This window comes from Lissotriton vulgaris, unplaced genomic scaffold, assembly GCF_964263255.1.
Source record: "Lissotriton vulgaris unplaced genomic scaffold, aLisVul1.2 SCAFFOLD_1199, whole genome shotgun sequence".
NCBI lineage: Eukaryota > Metazoa > Chordata > Amphibia > Caudata > Salamandridae > Lissotriton > Lissotriton vulgaris.
This window is the reverse complement of record NW_028251169.1, coordinates 321,595-339,784: the sequence shown is the minus strand read 5'-3', so window position 1 is coordinate 339,784 and position 18,190 is coordinate 321,595. Positions and strand designations below refer to the sequence as shown.

General features: G+C 50.4%; 1 non-coding gene across 1 annotated transcript; it reads left to right on the top strand.

Annotated features, from left to right (window-relative positions):
- Window positions 1-17,894: 17,894 nt before the first annotated feature.
- TRNAE-UUC (transfer RNA glutamic acid (anticodon UUC)) lies at window positions 17,895-17,966 on the top strand. Its single transcript has one exon. It is a non-coding gene; the product is annotated as a tRNA-Glu (tRNA).
- The last annotated feature ends 224 nt before the right edge of the window (window positions 17,967-18,190 follow it).

Genomic DNA, 18,190 nt, shown 5'->3' with positions numbered 1-18,190 from the left:
TTAGAAGCATCAGATGAGGATGGACTACACTTTCACAAAATGAGAAACAGGACACATTTGAATGTTTTTGCTAACTTGTTGGTGCATTACGTAGAAGCTATGGAAATAGAGGACTGTTATGTCTGCATGAAGCTACCCACCTCAGTGGCTGAAGGCGTGACATATCACCATCTACCTTTAACCTATGGAATTTCCTGCAGTATCTTAGCTAGCTTGTTCTATAGAAGCACTTTACAGTACTATTATTCAAATGATGACGTAGTATTTTCTGAACTTCCCATTAGAGGACATTTGAACCGTGTACATACTACCAGTGACGTGACCCGTTATATGGGAGAATATTTTCTGACTATAGGGAATATAGATTTAGATGAAGCTAAACAATCTAATCTGACCTGTTCTCTACATGAGCAGGAAAAGATGTTCATTAAGATGGCAGACAGAAGGAGAGAAAAGTTTCAAAAGAAAGCAAATGACGAAAAAGATAGAGTCCCTAGGTGGGCTGAGCACATGGATAACACCTCGCAAGGCGAAGCTAATCCTGCCTTGTTGCTGGATTTTGAACGAAAAGGGAAACTTTGTATCCATAGGGAAAAGACAGAGTACTATAACAACGTATTCATCGGTTCCAGCGAGTGTGAACATAATTACAAGGTAATTGGAGGTTGGGGTTTCAAAAATGGGTCAGAACCTGTGTTTCCCGGAATATATTATATATGTGGGAACAAGGCTTATTTCAAATTGCCGGATCATTGGTATGGAAGCTGCTACTTTGGCATTGTTTTCCCGAAAATATACCATGTGAATAATGCAGCTGGAAGCGATGAAGAAACTAATGGCTTAGTGCGTAGTAAACGTGAAAGTGTAGGTGAAATTATAGGTGATATTTTTAGTGCACTGATACCTGGAATGGGGGTAGTTCTGAACACCCATAGAATCTGCAAATTGTCTACAGTAGTGGACCGGTTATCAACGGACACTGCTGCTGGATTCCTGATGGTCAACACTGAAATGGTTGCGATCAGATCAATGGTTTTACAAAACCGTCTTGCCCTTGACACCCTATTAGCAAAAGAGGGCGGAGTCTGTAGAATGCTGAAAGCGCAACATTGTTGCACTTACATTCCAGATAAAAGTATCGAATTAAAACAATATGTGAAGAACATAACTAATTTGGAGAAAGAACTCAAACCATTGGAGGTTGACAGTGCCTGGACGAGACTGACTGGAGGTCTCTCCTCTATAGGTAGTTGGTTTACTAACCTAGGTAGAAATCTTTTGTGGAAAATACTGATGCCAATAGTTGTAATAGGTATAACGGTATTGATCATTTTTATCTGCTGCAAATGCCAGAAGTGCAGAAAGAAATATACAGTGAATCAGAGGGGGGTGAAAAGAAACATTGATGAACTAGAATTAGAAGAATTAAAGAGTGCAATTTACAAAAAGGCGAAAAATCACCACTCTCATAGAGAAGCTGAAAGGAAACTCAACAATAAATTTGTTGAAATTGAAATGAGTGATGTGGATGAATGAGAAAAGTTGGCATCTGTTTCCTTCATGTGGTGATGATAGTAAATATCATCAAAGAGGGGATTGATGGAGCAAGGATTCGCACGTAAAGCGCCTTGCCCCAGTGCAAGAACCTCGCCCAATGTATAATACTACTAAAATAATTGTTTGTCATTTATTATACGTTTTCCCATACACACGGGTGTCCCCAGGATGCTTGCTCGTATGTCTTTTCCATATTAACGAAGCTTGCACTAAAGAATCGGCTGCTTTGCTGACATTCAGTCTGCGCATGCGTCGGTCATACCCATGTGATGTGACGCACTCGCATTCTGGAGGGAATTTGTGCTCATGCGCACTGTTGCAAAAATGGCCGCTTGACTCTCACCACGCTCTCCGCTTGCTACTGCTGCTTCAGCCTATCTGTCTTTTCGCACTAAACATTAATGCTATAGTAATTATAAAGTAAGGGTTGGTTAAAATTTTATCATGGTATACAGTGTGATCATTTTATATGTGATTTTAATTTGTTCTCGCTTACTTTTCATGTACCGCGTCTCTGGGGGCTGGGAGTGCTTAAGCTACGCCATATTTGAAGCTCCTCTGGGTATTTCCATGTGACCTGGGAGAAACTGGACTGCGCAGACGCTGAAATCAGCCAGCTGGCTCCCGAAGCCAAATGCGCCTGAGAAAACCAGCACATGATGAGGACACTCACCTTGAGAATAACTGACTTGTTGCGATGTCCTGTGCACTCAGATTTTCTATTGTATTCTATGGATGGGAACGTGAACCTAATGGGCGGATAGAAAAATTTAAATTTCATGGTGGGAACGTTGAATTTTAGGAGGTGGTAATGACCGCACCACCTCTCCTGACCAATCATAATGCGGGAAACTGTCACTTGCAACATTAGTGGGTGGTTTGAGAGACCCCAAAATGGTATAACTACCCTAGTTTAGCTTAAGAAAATTGTCCGACTTGTCCGAGTAGCAGACCTGTCATTGACCCTACGATCTCAATAGGTGCTCAATCTGAAAGTGCTGCGGAGCACTTTGTCCATACTTTCCACAAACTCCTAAGGGGTGGAAAATCCTAAGTGCTGGCGAAGCACTTTGCTGGGGAATTCGAAAATCCAATCGGGGTTTCTGGCGGATTACTTGCAGAAGGGGGTAACGCAGGCGTTGCTGTCCGAAGCTGTGGGTGTTGGTCGTATCCTGGGAGGCCTAGTCATTTGACCCGAACCTGAGGGGTATCCTGTCCTGATCTGTCCGTGGGCTGTACCTGTTCACATTCTGGTATTTCCTTTTCTGAGGGTCCTAGTCCCCGTCCTTCCAACTGACCCGTGGCCAGGGTTAGTCTTCTCTCAGACCTAGGTAAATATTAACCTGTGGGTTTGCGTCTCTCTCTCTCTCTCTCTGATTTTTTATAAAGTACTCTTGCCTGTGATATTGCTCTATCACCTTGAGAACAAGTTATATGCAATTGATGTAGAATTGTTCCACTTCTCTCCCCACCTTTAGAAATTGCCAAACTGTTATATTTTATTAGTATGTTCCAATTTTTCCCTTTCCTTTAGCTGATTGTAGTGAATTTAGTAAGAATAGTTTAAGCGCTTAGGTTAAATACATGTTCTAGGTCCCAACCCCGTCCTATTGTTCCTAGCATAAAGTTGCAGTGACTAGTTCTGGTCTAAAATTCCTACCTTTAGTCTTCCCATATATTCTAATGGTTATAATTCTAATACAAAGTTACTTATTGGTGTTGATTCTGATGTTTGATATATTATTCTGCATATCGCTTATTGTCTTGGCATCTTCTCTTTGAACCTTTATATAAAGTTTTAAACTTCATCAGGTGTCTGTGGTCATTTTACAGAAATTGTGGATAAGTATGTACTGGAGTATAAAGAATATATCTTTCTAGGTTCCCTGTCTACTATTTTCCCTTATAGCTCCAGGTCCGTCGGAAAGTTGTACCTGTGGTAAGTCAGGTACATGGTAAGCAGAGGTGTAACCCAAACCCTAATTACTCATAGAAGCGTGTAGCAGAAGCCATCACCCAGTTCACCCAAATGTCAATGGTGTATTAAATTTTATGCACACCAGGGCCCAGTGCGTGTAGGTAATTGGTGAATACGGTGACCCGGGTGAACTGCGCGCTCTATCACATATACCTCATTCATAGGCACACATGTTCATACATCCCCCAACACCACTCTCTCATGCCATGGTGACCCTAGACAAAGTAATTTGTTCAAACCATAGTGCCTGGTTCTATGGACATTAGGTTTAAAGTTAGGTAAGATGGGCGCAGTGCAAGTTCAAGTTCAAGTTCAATATTTGTATAGCGCACTACTCACCCAGAGGGTCTCAAGGCGCTTGAGGGAGGGGGGGTACTTTACTTATCGAATATCCAAGTTTTTAGTTGTTTTCTGAAGGAGAGATGGTTTTGTGTAAGGCAGAGGTGGGTGGGGAGAGAATTCCAGGTTTTGGCCGCTAAGTAGGAGAAGGATCTTCCCCCCATGGTGGATCTATGGATGCGCGGAATTGCGGCGAGGGCTTGATTGGACGATCGTAGTTGGCGGGTGGGGGTGTAAAAGGACAGGCGCATGTTGAGGCATTCTGGTCCTAGGTCGTAGAGGGCTTTGTGTGCGTGGGTGAGGAGACGGAACGTTATTCTCTTGTTGACGGGGAGCCAGTGGAGGTCTTTCAGGTGGCCGGAAATGTGAGCTTGGCGGGGGATGTCTAGTATGAGTCTGGCTGAGGCGTTTTGGACGCGTTGGAGTTTTTTTTGTAGTTTGGCTGTGGTTCCGGCGTAAAGGGTGTTTCCGTAATCCAGTCGGCTTGTGACCAGTGCGTGGGCGACCGCCTTTCTTGTTTCGGTGGGGATCCAACTGAAGTTTTTTTGAGCATGCGTAGGATGTTGAAGCATGATGATGAGACGGCGTTGACTTGTCTGGTCATCGAGAGAGAGGAGTCCAGCATGAAGCACAGGTTACGTGCGTGGTCCGTAGGTATGGGTGCGGTTCCCACGGCCGGTGGCCACCATGAGTCGTCCCAGGCAGAGGGGTTGAACCTAAGATGAGGACTTCCGTTTTGTCCGAGTTCAATTTTAAATGGCTGTTCTTCATCCACTCCTTCGTGTAAGTTGGTTTTGGCGGTGTTTGGGTCTTTGGTGAGGGAGAGGATCAGCTGGGTGTCGTCTGCGTAGGAGATGATGTTGAGGTTGTGTTGGCGCGCGATGGATGCGAGGGGACTCATGTATAGGTTGAAGAGGGTGGGACTGAGTGATGATCCTTGTGGTACGCCGCAGATGACTTCGGTGGCCTCTGATCTAAAAGGGGGGAGGCGGACTCTCTGGGTTCTTCCGGCGAGGAACGAGATGATCCAGTCCAATGCTTTTCCTTGTATTCCGACATTGCGTTGTTTGAGGGTGTTATGACAGACTGTGTCGAAGGCTGCGGAGAGGTCAAGTAGGATGAGGGCAACTGTTTCTCCGTTGTCCAGTAGTGTTTGAATGTCGTCTGTTGCTGCGATGAGGGTGGTTTCGGTGCTGTGTTTGGCTCGGAAGCCGGACTGTGAGGGGTCGAGGGATTTGTTGCATTCGAGGAAGGCGGCGAGCTGACTGTTGACGGCTTTTTCAATGACTTTGGCAGGGAATGGGAGGAGCGAGATGGGGCGATAGTTCTTAAGTTCAGTGGGGTCTGCTGTGGGTTTCTTCAGAAGGGCGCTGATTTCGGCATGTTTCCAGCTTTCCGGGAAGGTAGCGGAGTTGAGGGAGCAATTGATGACGTCTCGGAGATGGGGTGAGATAATGGAGTCTGCTTTGTTGAAAATGTGGTGGGGACATGGGTCGGTTGGCGATCCTGAGTGGATGGAGTTCATCAGGTGGATGGTGTCTTCAGTGGTGATTGGGTTCCAGGCACAAAGGTTGTTCGAGGGGGGTTTTGGTTCGGAGGTGGGTGGAGTGGACTGGTCTCCGGACTGGTTTTCAAAGCTGTTATGTATGTCGGCGATTTTGTTGTGGAAGAATGAGGCTAGGGAGTCACAGAGGTCTTGGGAGGGAGTGATGTCGTTGGTGCCGGCAGTGGGGTTGGTAAATTCTTTGACGATGTTGAATAGTTCCTTGCTGTTGTGGGCGTTGTTGTCAAGTCGATCCTTGAATACTGATTTCTTGGTGGATCGGATCAGTTGGTGGTGTTTGCGGGTGGCGTTCTTGAAGGTGGCCAGGTTGTCAGTGGTTGGGTTTTTTCTCCAGGCTTTCTCGAGGGTGTGACAGAACTTCTTGGATTTCTTAAGGTCATCGTTGAACCAGGGGGCTTTTTTGCTACCTTGCTTGATTTGATGGTTTTTCAAGGGTGCTAGTTCGTCGGCGCTGTGGGTGATCCATTGTGTGAGGTTGGTGGCGGCTTGGTTTGGGTCCGATGATTTGGCAGGAGGGTTTTGGTGAAGCGACGTGAAGAGCTGGTCGGTGGTAATTTTGTTCCAGTTTCTTCGGGGAATTTGGTTGTGGGTGGTTGTGGGTCGTGGTCTTTTTGTAGTTGAAGTGAACGCAGCTGTGGTCCGTCCAATGGAGAGTTGTGGTGTGATTGAAGGAGATGTGCTTGCTGGAGGTGAAGATTGGGTCGAGCGTGTGCCCGGCATAGTGGGTGGGGGTATCAACAAGTTGTTCGAGTCCGAGGTTGGCCAGGTTGTCCAGAAGGGTGGTGGTGTTGCTGTCATTTTTCTTTTCCAGGTGGAAGTTGAGGTCTCCCAGTAGAATGTAGTCCTCGGAGGGGAGGGCGTGTGGGCTGATGAAGTCAGTGATGTCTTCGCTGAATTGTGTGCGGGGTCCTGGTGGCCTGTAGATGAGGGTGCCTCTGAGTGTGGTCTTGGGGTCGGTGTGGATCTGGCAGTGAAGGTGTTCGGCGGTAGCGAGGTTATCGTCGGAACTGGTCGTGATGCGGATGGTGTTCTTATGGACGATGGCGATGCCTCCTCCTGTTTGTGTCTGCTGACAATGCGCAAGAAAATGGGGGCCTTCAGTCGCTCACAATCATTTTCACTGATCAGAAGTAGCTCTCACTACTGAAAAGGCTGGAGACCCCATATGTATACAGTACAGTTTTTATCACAGAGAGAAGAAACCCCGAACTATCCGATTTGGGCTGCCAAATTTGTGACAGAACAAGTGGGAAAAAGCTGCAGTCTGAACTCGATTAATCAACATCTTTTACAGCTGTTGTAAACAGAGATTTTGAATAAACATGGAAATATTTGTGCTTTAAAAGGTTTAATTTGCCCACTCCTGTTTTATTCTCATCGTACAGTTTCTTTTAGTTGTTATCCCCTGGAGTGTTCTTTAATTTAGTGTGATATCAGAAATGTTTGCTAAATGGAGAGGACTATGGGGAATGTGTAAACATATGTTTACTTGCTTTTAAAACCATATTTCAACTTTTGTAAAAAAAGGAAAAAACGTAAAAAAAAGAAATGGAGAGCACAGACAACTTGAGGCCAGCTAACCACCTGCCTCCAGAGACGTCTAAAGACATGGGCGACTGCCCAGGGCGCCCACCCACCAAAAGGCGGAGGGGTGAACTTTTTCACCATCCCACATCCCTCGATTTTTGCATCTCACACTTTAATGTATTATACAGTTTTGCTTGGTGTTGTGTGACTTAAATTAGTAGAAATGAGTAATGAAAGCTAAAGCTGTTTCCACCAAAGGCTTCTAAAGTATGTCCTGCCCGGGGCCCCACAAATCTTTAAGATGACATACGAGGTCCTGCCTTGTAGTGTCCTGTAAGGACACAGTCTAGTTGTTACAGCCCTGTACTACACTGATCACCCACCCACCACAGATGTCACTGGGTCAGGTGACGCTGCAAATAAAAGAGGCCAAGCGCACGTGCTTGTGGATATAGATGTACTATCTAACTGGTGTCCTGTGTCGTCTTTTCATCCAGCATGCGGGCCTAGGGCCCCATCATTACATTGGCGACGAGGCGGTAACGCTAGCCACGCGTGCCGCGGCTGAAGACCTTCAAGGGAAAAAGGAAAGGGGAGCTGCCAGCAGTAAAGGCACATCCCCCCCTAAAGTATGAGCCGGCCGCCGAGAGGCCCATGGGGCGTGTGACGAGCCCCAGGGCCAGAGAAGGAAAAGAGGTGACCGGGAGCCGACCCCGCACCTAGTGAGCCCATCGTGAGCTGCCCCCCTTCGCTAGGGGATGAGAGAGACAAGCGGACCGGCCAGAGCCCACCTGCATCGGCCGCAACTGTGCCCCAGTAAAGAGCGGACCGTCCGGAGCCCACCCGAGTTGGCCGCAGCAACGTGACCCCACCGGGAGAGGCCCGCAGGCCGAAGGTGAGCCGGTGTGCGAGAGGCGGCTGACGGACAAAGCAAGGCCAGCGGAGCCCACCCGCTGCCTGCCTGCAGTGTCAACTGTCCCCCGCCGCGCAGCGTGTATGATGTGAGACTGCGGCGGCGGGGTGAATGACCTGGGGAGAGAAGCTCCCGCAGCGTGTGGAGAGCTGCCAGGCGAGAGAACAAGGTCAGCGGAGCCCACCCGCGGCCTGACTGCGACGCCCCCTGAGCTGCCAGGCCTTGAATGAAGGACACAGAACCCACCCTCGAGGCGAAGAAGGCCCGTAGGCCGGAGGCGGGCCTGGGGGGCCGCGCATGCAAGAAGCGACCCCCCCTGTGACCGTTATCACAAGCGGAGCCCACCCGCATTGCCAACAATAAACATACTCTGAAGCAGGACCAGCGGAGCCCACCCACGGCCTGCCTATAGCGCCTCCTGTCCCCGGCAGCCCCGCAGCAGGACACTGAATACAAGCGGAGCCCACCCGCATAGTCGTGGCGCCCTGCCGGGCGTGAGGAGGTCATACAAAATAAATAAATTAACATATGGCTAAGCAGGGCCAGCGGAGCCCACCTGCGGCCTGCTGGTAGCGATCCCTGCCCCGCGCAGTGTGACCAAACCTGCGGCGGCGGAATGAAGGAACCCGCAGCGTAAGGAGAGCTGCCGGGCACTGCCCAAAGTGAAGCGGAGCCCACCCGCAGTGAAGTGCCAGCGTGCGGCCTGCGGCCAAACAGAGCGACACGCCCCCTCCCCTCCCCTGCACAAGCCCGGGAACTGGGAGAGACTGCTGCGAGGGGCAGAATGGAGCGTACAAGAAAGGAACAAGCATTTACAATGCAACGGTCTCGCCTTTGGAAAAGTTAGAGCTATTGGCATTGTAAATGACAAAAAAATTATTTTTGTGTTGGTTTTGAAAACAGATAAATAAATGGCATTGTCTTTACAATAGCTTAATCTCTCGGAAATGTGAGACCTATTGCATTTGCACCCACACACACTCAGAGCCACACACACACACAGAGCCACACACACACACACAGCCACACACACAGAGCCTCCCACACACACAGAGCCACACACAAACACACAGAGCCAAACACACACACAGAGCCACACACACACAGAGCCACACACAGAGCTACACACACACAGAGCCACACACACAGAGCCACACACACAGAGCCACACATACACACACAGAGCCACACACAGAGGCACACACACACAGAGCCACACACACACAGCCACACACAGAGGCACATACACACACAGAGCCACACACACACAGAGCCACACACACACACACACACAGAGTCACACACACACAGAGCCACACACACAGTGCCCCTCCCTCGACACAGGAAAAAAAACACCAACTACCTTTTGTCAGCAGTTATAGTGTTTTCAGAATTAGGCAAAAAAAACACCAACTACCTTTTGTCAGCAGTTATAGTGTTTTCAGAATTAGGCAGCTTTTACTTTTTCTATGCATTTGTATCACCTTCGGATATTAACTAAGTGCAGATGTAGGGAATTAGTATGCGTTGCTAAAGTTCAATTCCTGTCTGTGCTTTGTCCTACAACCCTTTCCACCTCGCCTTGAACTGCAGGCCAATCAAAACGAGCCCTCATAAATCAGTGTCCAGATTTCCTGGGGCTGCAAACTGCACCCTTGCAGAAGGTACAGGTGGGGAAGTGAGAGAAGGCGTGGTCAGCCTTGAAGCAGGTTTCTCGCTCTGCTTTGTGCACCTATAGATTACTGCCTACTACCGGGTTAGGGTGCCAGCCTCCCTTGCCCCTCCCTAATGCAGTTCTTTAAAGAAAATAAACTGCTTCCTGTTAAATGACGAAGTGATTCTTATAAGCAGTATGGCAACAAATCAAATCTAAAATTTGTGTTGTGTGCTCGCTGCACCAAAATCATCTAAAATAAAAGCAGAACGCGGAAGGTAAAATAAGTTTGGGGATTACATGCAAGATGGGCTTCACAGGTCTCTCTCCAAGAGAAAATATGATGGAATATTTAATATGAGTGTTGTGCTTCCTCTTACCATCCATGTTCTCCCGGTTGCTGACGTGCTGCAGGTTGCAGACTGTGTCCTCCCGGCTCAGGTCTGTCTCAGGCCGGTAGGACTCCAGCCTGGAATGGGCATTTCTGCGCAGCTTGGGGCTGGACGACACGCAGCAGGACGCGGAGTTCCCATGGTGCCTCCCCTCGAACTCCCAGACCGCATCCACTTTGAAGGCTTTGCTGCCCCTCGGCTGCTGCTGGCACAAGTAGTGGGGGTCGCTCTCCCTCCGCTGTCACCCAGCGAGGAGGGGGGCTGGGGTGTCGGGTCCGGCCGCCCGCACCGGCTAGGAGCCGGGCACAGTCATGGGCAGAGCCGGAGACGGACGGGAGAGGATGCTCCTCCCTTCTCAGCCGCACATTCTCTGACGGCAGGCACCCCCACGGCTTCAGCCTCTGCCCGGGATGCTGCTGCTGCGTGCAAGGGAAGCAGGTGCGGCGCCCTAACGCTCACCACCCAGGGCGTGCTCGGTCGGGGAAACAGGAGGCAGCATCACGGGCACTGGTGGCCACATCTGGGGGGGGTGGGCTTTTTCTGGCGTTTCGTCTGTACAGCAAATCCCCAGCAGTCGAGTGGTCCGTCAGTTTTGTTTTTGATAACAATAGTTTGGGCATTTAAAGCCCAAAACAACAATGGTAAAATTCAAAAAGTAAGTTCCAGAATGTAAAGTGACCTTGAATGAAAAGCTATCACTAATCTTCAATGACAGAAATGACGTGCAACTCGGAAACTATGGAGGCACCATCGCGGGCACCGGTGGCCACAGCTGGGGGGGGGAGGCTTTTACTGGCATCGCGTCTGTGGCCACGGCAGGCATAACGTGAGTTTTATCTTTTAGCCTGTCCTTTTCTGACTGGGCGCCCCGACTTCCTGCTGGGGTAAAAGGTTCCTTATCTTCTTTATGGGGCCATCTGGAACCATAAAGAAGATAAGAAAACTTAACGTCAGTAGGACCTCTTCTCCGTTTAGGAGGCCAGCCAATGGAGAAGAGGGGCAGGGCTTAACCCTCGCTAGTGAAACTCTCCCTAAAACATAAAATCTCGAGAGCTCGACTGCGCATGTGCGCAGTACGCCATGCGAGACCTAAAACCCATATTTCAATGGAAAACACTGTCTGCAGAACCATTTACCAGAATAGGCATTACAAACAGCAAAGTGTTTATATTTGCCTGCACAACCCCTACAATTATATCAGACAATCAAAACAGTGTTTAATGACTGGGCCAAAATGTTACCAATCACAAAGCGATCGAGACCTTGGCTTTCCTTTAGCAATTTGCTGCAAATTGAAGCTTGCAGTTTATTCCAGCTGTTTTTATTAATGTGAATCAGGACTGCGACTACCAGAATGCACTAGGTGGCTAAGAAAGCATGGATGCCATAGTTAGTGACATAGAGTCACCTAGTGAGGCAAAATCGTGCAATTTTGATGGAAATACTATATCCAGACTGGAATACAAGAAGTTGTTCTCCCACCGCGTTGTCTCTATAGAGGAGGGAATTCTGTCAGATTTAACTCTTCCTACATAAATAGGATAATTTGCCACTACCATCGTCACGTCATGCCTCAAGTTTGCTGTAGTAAGGATGTGGTACGTTCCATACTCAAATAAAAATACATTTTTAAAAAAGCACAAAGAAGCCGCCGATGTTAATGGCTTGGCCACTACCCGTTCTGTTTGTCCCCCCCACCCCCCTCCCTCTGTCCCTCCAAGACTTGGAACCTCCCAGTCTGCGCCCTCCCAGGGCAGCTAACCAGGAGAGGACTTGTGAAGGTGAAAGGCTTTTGAAGCCTTAGGCGGAGGCAGAGGGAAAAGGGAGGGAGAACATAAAAGAGACAAAAACCCCGGATAAAAATGAAATAAAAAGTGGCTGTCTTAAACTATAATTGCACTCCTCTGTGGAGCATGCTTTCAGATATATAGTGATTTACCATCGGCTCCGACCACAAATCAGGTCTTGAGAAACACTTGTGCTGTAATCTCATCATGGCCTGCTTTCACAGCAAGCCATAAATCACCGGGCCGTTGTTATCATAGGCCTCCATGAGCGCCTCCGCGACAGGCCATGGATCCTGGGTATATAATCCGGCCTGCACAAACACGGGGTCGGCGTGGCCTGGAATACTCTCATAATGGCTGCTGTGCAGCTGCTGGAACGCAGGTCCCTGATGGATCGCCCCTTCCCAACCGTCGCCATCTATTCCGAGCAAATTATTACCACATAAATTTCTTGTCAACAGAAACGGCCAATTAATTAAGTTAAAAATTTACTCCTGAACCCATGTACAAACCAAATAGAAGTGCCAGGCAATTTTCCAGTTGCTGGATATACGGCAGGTCAGTTTAATGAATAATTTTTAACTTTGTCATAAACTCCGAGGTAGGCCAATGGTATCTGGGGCGAGGGGGGGAACCCGCAGCGAGATAAAAGACTTTGACACATTTACACAAAACAGGTTATTGCGGAATCTGAAGGCTGCCGCCTGCGCGCGGAAACACATATCCAATTTCTGCAAAGGTTTGGGGGTGAGACGGAGGTCGGCGGTCTCCGTTCTTTACAATGAAGATCGTCGAAGGGTGTTTGCTGATAACGCTGTGTGCGCTGTGCAAAGGGCAGCCGAAAACCACAGCATGGTCACCGAAATTGCCCACATAACCGATGCTAATACTACTTGTTTTTATAAAGCGCCTAATACTCCACTTGTGCCGTTCCTCAGCGCTGTAAATGACATGGATTACTATAACATGATATAAAGGTACCTAATTTCCTGCTTTGGAAGAACAAAACCATGAGTCGGCTTTGGCTGAATTCTATCTCGTCCCTTACAGATGATAAAACAAGAACCTACGGGCACATGGACAGCGGGAGTGGGGACGGACAGCGGTAGGGGGGTCGGACACGGACAGCGGGAGGGGGGGCGGACACGGACAGGGGGGGTGGGAACAGCGAGTACTTAAAGGGAAACGTGTGGGAAGGGCAGGGCTGGGCTTCAGCGTGGGCAGCTCTGGAAGCAAGCATTGGTGGTGGCGAAATGAAATAAAAGCAAGCACCTATGGGCACACGGACAGCGGGAGGGGGGCAGTCTCGGACGGGGAGGGCGGGAACAGCACACGGTCAGCGGGGGGGGCGGGAACGGGCACTCACCTGGACTTCTACCGGCGGCCGTGGTCGGCATGGAATGACGAAAACAAACACCTAAAAAAAAAAAAACGAAACTCCGCCCACGGCCCGATGACGATGCAAAAAGGGTGGAGAGGGAAAAAATCTCGGGAACACCCACGAATCTGGTCCGGCCTTGACGGACAGATCCGGCTTCCAATGGCTAGCCTCCATTTATGGAGCTAGCCAATGGAAGCAGAGGCGGGACTAAGCCCCACACTGTAGGGACATAAGATTTCTCCTGGGCGGAGCTAGGAGCTCCGGCCCCAGGCGAAACCTAAAAAGCAGGTGTGCGGCCCGCGGCCATGAAGACAGAAAAGGCACAGAGGCAGCCGGTGTGCCCCCCCACCCCACCTTCCCAGCACCAACTGACACAGAGACAGTAAGGAAAAGGGACTTACCGCGAGGTGCCGCTGTGGTGTGCTGGCTAGAGGCTGCACACGGTGTCAAGGTCCCGCCTGCAGCATCAATGCATGCGGATGAGATGCACAGTACACGAGGAAAAGCACAGGGGGAGAGTGTTGAGGCCCCTGCTGCACACGTGTGCTCCAAACAGCCTCACGGACCTGTCCCGGCTTCAGTATAGGAAGCAAGGCTGCCAACCGCAGGGAAAAGCGCAGCTCTGCCACCTAGTGGCCAACTCCCTGCACCGCAAAGAAAAGCAAATAAACAAGCCCTAGCAAGTTAAAGGAAGGGACGCCAGCATACAGCACGACGGGGACAAGTGAGGGAAGAGCACAGGTGTGTCAAGCCAAGTACCCATGTGCCAGGAGAAGGACACAATCACTAGTGAGTGGCGCAGGAATGCCACACAGCAACAAGTAAGCCCCGGCCTAGCACAGCACTGTGAAGCACAGGACTGGCGCACCAAAGCCACACAGCAAGAGAAATGACAAGCCACCGCAGCAAGTGAGCCCCAGCAGGACAGCACAGCACTGCGATGCACAGGAAGCGCGAGGAGTGAAGAAACTCCACGCCCGAAGGAAAACGCGGCGATCAGTATTCACACACGCACCAGGAGAAGGACGACGGAGCAAAAACGCAGGAACGCGCCAGAAGCAGAGGAACACAGCCACGCCCAAATGACGCCACGTCAGTACCCAACCTCCTGAGGACAAAAGGAGATGACGCAGGAATGCGCCAGAAACGCGGAAACACGCCACAAAGCGCAAGAACGCGACGGGAGTGCAAGAACCCCACATCCGCATGACAGGACCACGCAGCACTGCGCCGGAACGTGCCAGTAGTGCCAGAAACCAGGAGCACCAGAGTGACGCTGCATAGCGACACGCCAACACCACAGGACAGTGCACAAAGGTCCCAGAGTGAGGCAGCGAAGTCTCACAGCAACCAGAGCGCCATCATTAGCACGTTTGACGGCATGCCCAAGCAAAGGTACAAGGAGTGGTGACGCAACCCTCCACAGCGCGGACAAAGCGCGCCGCAACGGTGAATAGCGATCACACAGTGGAGACTGCCAAGCATATAACTGGACACCCAGCAGTGCAAGAGACAGCACCGGAACGCGCCAGAGGCACAAGGAACGACTGCAGCAAGGAGACCACGTTGGGCGGCATCCTGCCCGCCGTCACATCAAGGGAAGTTTGCAATGGATCACACAACAAGAAGCAAGAGCAAAAGGGACAGTGCGCAGATGTACTCCGGACGCGGAAAGTACACATCAGCGCCTGGAACAGAGGAAGCCACTGAACATGTGCGCAGCAAGTACCAGAAGGAACGAAAGCGCAAGGGCGCAGAATACGCGCCACGTGACAACCAGATGCCACCACAAGGAGGGAGAGGAGCACGTGGAGCGCCATCACGCAAGTCCGGTACCATGGACAGTCACACGATGTGACGCACCCAAGAAGCTGACCCGCCAAATGGTCGCACCCAATCAAAAGAGCCGACCCGCCAAATGGTCGCGCCCAAGCAAAGAAACCGACCCGCAAAATGGTCGAGTCCAAGCAAAGAGCCGACCACCCAGTCTGGTCGCCAAAAGAAGAAGCAACCAAGAAGATTGGGACAACCGGTCCAGTCACAAGAAGAGAAGATCACAGTGTCGGAGAGCCATGCCCAGACCAGAGAGAAACAGGTGGAGTGCACGCTGCCTGGAGAAGACTGGTTGGGAAGACCAAGACAGTACGGTGACCAGACTGCGTTGCGAGATGGAACAGGGAGAAGAAGGGCACGACGCCACAAAGAAAGGGAAGAAGACAAGAAGCCGATTCGCCAGAGAATTGCAGAAGTGCCACTGAAGAAGGAACCGTAGAGCCAAAGAAACCCGATGACCAAGGAAGGGTTTCCTGATGAAAAGGAAAAGAAGTGATCAAGTAGAGGGAAGATACGACGGCAGGTCTAGTCATCAAGCCAAGTGAAGACAGTGTCCCACCGCATGGACAAGACCAGGGGAGATACATGTAGAGGGCCCGCTACATGGAGAAGCCTGGTTAGAAAGAGCAAGCAAGAAAGAAGACTGGACCGCGTTGAGAAAGAGAACGAAGAGGAAGAATGGAGTAACACAACATCACTCCACAAGGGGAAGAGAGAGAACCGCACTCAGCACACAGGAACATCGGTGCTGTCCAAGGAGCATCGCACCAGCCGTGTGGATCCCAGTAATCCTGACAACCCGCATGTAAGGAGACCAACCACTGAAGAACCGTATGTGTGCCCCGTGAACCTGGAGCTTGCCGAAGCAGACCATACCCGAGCACTAGACAATCCACCCTTGTGGACTACACAAGACTCGACTGTGGCCCTGTCCGAAGTTCCACAGCGACCCACACAGCCCACACGGTCACGTGGCAGTCTAGGGGACAAGGGCCTCGGCGGAATTCCTGTGAGAGAGGAATCTGTATGGAAGAGGTGCAGCAGCGGCAGCTCCACGACAGGCAACAGGAAGCACGAAGGCCCCAGGTGAACACCTGGCACCGAGAAGCAGTCTGAAGAAGGCACTGAACCCATGTCCTAACGGCAAGACCATCCTGGCGGATGACATCAACACCCCGAGGGCAACATGAGCGACTTGGCAGTGAGTCCGTTGGCAGTTCCTCAGCTACGCCTTTGCGCGGCTCATGCGAAGCCCCGCACGGTCCACCGGGTCCCATCGTGTCCAGCAAGAGTGTCCTCCCAGCGACTCTACTGAGAGAAGAGTCCAAGCAGGAGAGGCCAATCTTCGAGGCTCCAGTGAGAGAGGAGTCGGGCAAGAAAGGCAAGTCGGACGTTACTTGGCCGGCAGAATGTGTGAAAGCATCAAGATCAGATCAAAGAAAGACCATGCCGCAGTCGTCTCCAACAACCAACAAGCGTTGTCATTCATCGGAATCGGAACACCGGCGAGACCCCTCAAGGGTCAATCCTATTCTGCTCCAGATACCCCAAGTGTTGAACAATGTACATAAGTGCAGCAAGACAAGGATGATCTGAAGTACACCACTGAGGTGAAGCTCATCTGACTGGATTTGTAATCCTGGAACTTTTCAACATTCTCCCAGCCGATCGCCTGAAGAAGATCTGTTGGGGTTGTAAATTGTTTTATTCTGTTCTCTTGCAGGTTGGACATTTTGTTTTTTTCCTTAAACTTTGGGAGGGATGTAGTGTCCTGCAAGGACACAGTCTAGTTGTTACAGCCCTGTACTACACTGATCACCAACCCACCACAGACATCACTGGGCCTGGTGACGCTGCAAATAAAAGAGGCCGAGCGCACGTGCTTGTGGATATAGATGTACTATCTTACTGGTGTCCAGTGTCGTCCTTTCATCCAGCATGCGGGCCTAGGGTCCCATCATTACATGCCTCTGCTCTCTCAAAATACAGGGAGGAATTTGTGATTCTTTTTCTCTGTTGAGAAGGCTTTGAAAGTGATCTAACACCTGTTGGGAGAGTTTTTGGATGCCCATAAATAACTAAATTCCTAACTTTCACGCTGAAAACCGAAAACAAATCCGTACTTTGTTTCTGCTACTTGTTTTCACCTTAAAAGTTGTGGCCTCGCCGAAGGGCTGGTGGGCTGTGAGTGCTGTGGCGGTGCTGTGGCGGTGCTGCCCCCTGGCGGTCACCCTGCGCATGGGAAGAAACCAGGGTGCACCTGAGCTGGTCCTCCCTCCTCTGTGTTAACCAATCGAGTGTCAGGACTGGGCTGGGTGCTGTTAGTAGGGTGAGAGTGGAACCCCTTGAGGGCAGCCTGGGGCCTATGATAGGTGCAGGGGGAGAGGTGGTGTAACTGGGAACCCTGGAGTAAGCCTGGGGTCTGTGAAAGGTGCAGGGGGAGAGGGGGGTGTGACTGGGGCCCCTGGAGGGAGCCTGGGGCCTGTAACAGGTACAGGGGAGAGGGGGTGTAACTGGGGCCCCTGGAGGGAGCCTGGGGCCTCTGACAGGTGCAGGGCAGGGGTGTGGGGGAGTTAATCAAGGAAGCAGCGGGACTGTAACTGGAGAGGGGTCTGTGGAGCCCTCAGCTTGGTAAGGAGACACAGGAGTGAAAGGAGGGTCCTGGGGAGAGGCGCGTGGCTTTGTCTGGCTCGGGCGGGGACAGTAAGAGGCAATGCGTGGGCTGCTGCTGTCCTCTGGTCCTGGGCTCTGAGTCTGAAGTTGTTCCAGGGTTGTAAATGATGAGACATGAGCAGGTTGTTTCACAAATCATGACCCCTCATTCCTTCTGGTTTGTCAGGAGTGGGGGGTCTGTGACCCCATTGATGGCCATACCCTGACAGTGGCAGTGTGACTTGAAGTGTAGAGATGGGAGTCTAACAGGACAGACTCCTCTCACAGAAACTGAACTGTGCACTGTGTAAGCAGCCTCCCATATGGTCTAGCGGTTAGGATTCCTGGTTTTCACCCAGGCGGCCCGGGTTCGACTCCCGGTATGGGAAGTACAGACACTTTTTATTACTCCTACATTTTACATTTTTTTCATTCCTACCAAACTGTTATACTCTTTGATTAAATGGATTATTTATCTACTTTACATAATTTGATTGTATCTTTTGATCTTCTTTGTTGTCTAGCAGTGTGGAATGTTCCTCTGTTGGAAGCTCTAGCTCTGCAGTTAGAGAGTGGATGCTGACAAGAAGAGACACTCTGCTAGGATCTGGAG